Source organism: Choloepus didactylus, chromosome 18 (genome assembly GCF_015220235.1).
Source record: "Choloepus didactylus isolate mChoDid1 chromosome 18, mChoDid1.pri, whole genome shotgun sequence".
Classification (NCBI taxonomy): Eukaryota; Metazoa; Chordata; class Mammalia; order Pilosa; family Megalonychidae; genus Choloepus; species Choloepus didactylus.
This window is the reverse complement of record NC_051324.1, coordinates 44726978-44731867: the sequence shown is the minus strand read 5'-3', so window position 1 is coordinate 44731867 and position 4890 is coordinate 44726978. Positions and strand designations below refer to the sequence as shown.

General features: G+C 40.4%; 1 pseudogene; it reads right to left on the bottom strand.

The window, feature by feature from the left end:
- Window positions 1-243: 243 nt before the first annotated feature.
- On the bottom strand, window positions 244-776 carry LOC119514873 (annotated as a pseudogene).
- Between the last annotated feature and the right edge of the window lie 4114 nt (window positions 777-4890).

The following is a 4890-nucleotide window of genomic DNA, read 5'->3' as shown; positions in this document are numbered from 1 at the left end:
TTTCCACACGTCTCTCAGGCCTAACATCTCTTCTGAACCCCAGATAAACGTCTTCAATTGATTCCTGGTCATTTGCTCTCTTGTATCACTATTCCTTCATATTCAATATATATATATTTTTTTTCAGAGGAGTGCATTCATTACTATTGAGAATAGTGTGGGTGCAGGCTTTCCAGGTGGAGAAGCTGACAAAGTCCCAGTTTGTGAGGCTGCTCCCCTTAACTGTCCTAGGCGCTCTGTGCCTCATTCAGTCAAGAATTTGTCTTTGTGTTGCTGGCTGGGGACACGCTCAGGGCAGAAGTCAGAGCGGAGGAGGCGGGAAAAGTAGATGAGGATCGTCACATCCAGCATGAGCAGGATGCCCAACAGTAAGGTGCCCAGGGTCCACTGGCCCGTGTAGTGCAGGAAGAAATGGGTGATGTAGGCCTGTGGAGCCAGGCGGAAGAGAAAGTACATGACCAGGTTGACGTACTTGTTGACCTGGTAGAGGAGGAGATGCTGGGCATTGTTGATCTTCATCATCATGCGGATGGTCAGGAAGATGTTGCGGACCTCCACCAATAATGTTAGGATGCCCCCACCAACAAAGCTGCTCCAAAAGATTCCTGAGAAGAAGGCGCCCATGGCCATGATGTGATGGACAAGGTATTCCCAAGAAGCTTGTGTCTGACCACGTCTACTGTGTCGTGGATGAAACAGCCTGCACAGAAGCAAATGAGTAGATAGCCCGAAAGCAACCATGCTGTCTCAATCTCCACCAGCATCTTGGGGGTTTGCCATATACTGGAAAGGAGGGGAGAAGGGAGGTTCTCATCATTTCAGTACCCTTAACTCCCTCATTGTCCCTGCCAGTCCTGGGGGAGTCGGGCTGGCCACTAGCTCTACCAACTGCCTGGGGAGCAAGGAGGGGTTCTCTTCATATTCAATATTACATCAAACTCATCTTCTTCCAGATGGCTCTCTCTGGTCTTCCCAATTTCCGTTAATTATTGTCGCAGCTTCTTAGGTGTAAAAGTTTGTCACCCATTAGTGTAAACAAAGCAAAACAAAACAACAACAACAAAAAACACAGCTGACATTTATTTTTTTACTATGTGCCAGACACTGTGTTAAATTTTTTATTGGATTACTTTATTTAATCCTCACAACAATCTTACCATGTAAGGGCTTTTCCCCCATTTAACAATTAGAGAAACTGAGGCTTGGAGAGGTTTAATAACTTGTCCAAGGTTATATAACCAGTAAGTGGCTGAGCCAAGATTCATGCCGCATAATCTGAACAACAGACCCCATGCACTATCACTGCTGTGGTACTGCTTCCCTATCCCTCGTCATTCATATCTAATCAATTCCCACATCTTGTTAGGTTATCCTAGGAATTCCATCCTAAACTTTTCCTTTGCCTATGGTAATCCAGAAGACCTGATATCCTCATTCCTTGATTACTGACGATGTCAGTCGCCTCCTAACAGTTCTCTTCACTTGCAGCCCCTTCCCCGACCAATCCACCCTGCAGACTATAACTAGGTTCTTCACTCTCTAGAACATAGCTCTTTTCCTTGTTCCAGGATAATCTTGAACAAATCAGGCCATTTCTTTGGATCTGTTTATTTCTCTGTAAAGTGAGTAACTTAATGGCTTCAATGGTCTTTTCTTTACTTGTTTTTTGCCATAGCACTTAAAAAAAAACTTCTTATTTTGAAATAATTTCAAACTTACAGGATAGTTGCAAAAATAATCAAATCCCATATTCCAACATAGCCCCACTCTCCCAGATACTCAGATCTACCAATGTTAACATTTTGGAACTTTCCATATCATTTTTCTATTCTTTATCTCTATCTCTATCTCTATCTCTATCTCTATCTCTATCTCTATCTCTATCTCTCTCTCTGTCACCTATCTATCTATACTATACTCTATTACCTATACTCTACTTTTTGTCTTTATGAGTCTGCATACTTTCTGATATTTTCTTTATGGTTACCATGGGGCTTAACTTTAACATCCTAAATCTATAACAATCTTCTTTGCCAACTTAACAAATTCAATAGCATACATAAAACATGTTCCTATACTTCCTGCCCCCCCACCTTTATGTAGCTCTTGTCACAATTTACGTATTTATATATTATTAGCCCCAAATAATTGATTTATCATTACATTTTAAGCATTTCCTTTTTAGATCCTGTAGGAAGTAAAAAGTGGAATTACCAAAAATTCAATAGGACTGATACTTATATTTACCCATGTCATTATTTTTACTGGAGATCTTTATTTCCTCATGTGGCTTCAGTCAATTGTCTAGTGTCCTTTCCTTTCAACTTGTTGAATTCCCTTTAGTATCTCCTGTAGAGCCAGTCCCTTTGGAACCAGGACCAGGAATCTGTATTAGAAGCATGGACTGGCTCCATGCCAAGCCAGTGAGGAGGGTGGGGAAGGGCCACCCAGAGCTTCAGGAGATCTTATATCTTCTAAGTAGCCTTTTTCTTGATTTGGCCCTTGTCCTGTTATTGCAATCCTTAAACTGTTTTCTGGAGCTTTTAGAAAAATGTTTCTGCCAGTTCTTGCTCATTGTTCAAAGCTTCTACAGGAGGATAGAGCCCTAAAGTATCTCACTCTGCCATCTTGATCAGGGCCTTCAATGAATGGTCTCTTTTTTTTAAAAGCATTTTTAAATTGTGAAATTTAACATATATATGTAACAGTGATAACATTCAAGGTACAATTTAACAAGGATTTAGAGAGCAAATTTCAAGAGAATGTCATGGGTCACAGTTCCACAACTTCAGCTATTCCCATCATTGCAAAATATAACCTACATACAGAAAGGTGTTAACCTTCGATGTACAGCTCAACAAGCAGTTATATAGGTTATTTCAAAAACTGTTATGGGTTACAATTCTGCAGTGTCAGTTCTTTCCTTATTATGCAGCATAGGGTATATACAGAAAGGTGAAAACTTTCAAAGCACAATTCAACAAGTAGCTATAGAGAAAATTTCAAAGGATGTTATAAGTTACAGTTCCACCATGTCATTTACCTCCTTCCAGCTATCCCAACACATCAGCATCTAAAAAAAAGGTATATATTTATATAAAGTTTCAGTATTCATAGACCTTTGTTAAATCTTATCTTGTTTGTTGCTACCCCTTCCTCTCACTTAATCCCTTTCTCCATCTTCAGGGGTGTCTAGGCAGTGAACATATTGAGAGGGGGTGTTGATGGCATGGAGAAGGGGACTGTATCGGATTGTTGTTCTTAAAGAGGCTGTTGCCTCGGGGTTCTAGGACCTGTCTGGCATAGGAACACTCTGGTGGATTTAAGTTTCTGAGGGATAAAACTTTGTGAGTGAATGTTTTATGGAATTTCAGGTAGGGACCTAGGTATTTGGGGACTGTTTTTGGTAAGGGCATGGCATACTATGGCCATTTGGGATGTCTAGCTGGTGCTTGCATAAGAGAAACCTCCAGGATAGTCTCTCAACTCTATTCGGGATCTCTCAGCCACTGAGACTTCAGCTTTTTGCCTTTCTTTTTTCCCCCTTTTGGTGAAGCAGGCATTTTCAATCCCTCCCTGCCAGGGACAGGCTCATTCCTGGGAGTCATGTCCTGTGTCGCCAGGGAGATTCATTCCCCTGGGAGTCATGTCCCTCATGGGTAGGTGGGGGGAGGTTAATGAATTTATTTGCTGAGTTGGGCTTAGAGAGAGCAAGGCCACATCCAAGCAACAAAAGATGTTCCCTGGAGATGCCTCTTAGGCATAATTATAGGAGGGCTCAGCCTCCCATTTACTATCCCAAGTTTCACAAGAGTAAGCCTCAAGTAAAGGGCTTTATTTATTAAGTACTGGGTTCCTAATTTCACTGAATATATTTTCTATCCCAAGATAGATGGTCAGTTTCTTACATTATCTTCACTTAGTTGTACAATCATTGCTCTCAACTTTAAACAATTATCTTAACATAATACATTCCAGAGCTCTTATCAGCTACTGATTTTTCATCCCTAGTATTATTGTAGTGTTGGTAAGATATTCCTATTAAACATAGTCTTTAATATGTAATGTGTAGTTCTTCCATATACCACTCTGTTGTTAACCCTCTACACCAGTGTCATACCTTATAAGTATATCATGCTAACACTTATTTAGGTTTGTGGTGCTACTCTGTGGGTTACATGCCTTTAAACAACCATTTACGAACATGTTCGTCTTCAAAGTGTCACTGATACTTATAATTCGTTAAAGAACAATAGTCATACCTCACCATTCCAATACATTAAGCTCACCCTCATTAACATATCTGTACATATTAGATTGTCATTCCCCCTTCACTAGCTTCTGCCTATCTCTAAGTCCCCTATATTCTGCATTGTAAGGCACTTATTTTACATTTTTGATGGAGTTCACATTAGTGGTAACATACAATATCTCTCCTTTTGCATCTGGCTTATTTCACTCAGCATTATATCTTCCAGGTTCATCCATCTTGTCATATGTTTTACAACCTCATTCCTTCTTACTGCTGGGTAGTATTCCATCATTATGTATATACCACATTTTGTTTATCCACTCATCTGTTGAAGGACACTTGGGTTGTTTCCATCTCTTGGCAATTGTGAACAATGCTGCTATGAACATTGGTGTGCTAATATCTGTTCGTGTCACTGCTTTCAGATCTTCTGGGTATATACCTAGAAGTGAAACTGCCGAATTGTAGGGTAGCTCAATATATAGTTTTCTGAGGAACCGCCAAACTGTCTTCTAGAGTGGCTGTACCATTGTACAGTCCCACCAGCAGTGAATGAGAGTTCCAATTTCTCTATATCCTGTCCAGCATTTGCAGTTTCCTGTATACTTAATGGCAGCCATTCTTATTGGTGTGAGATG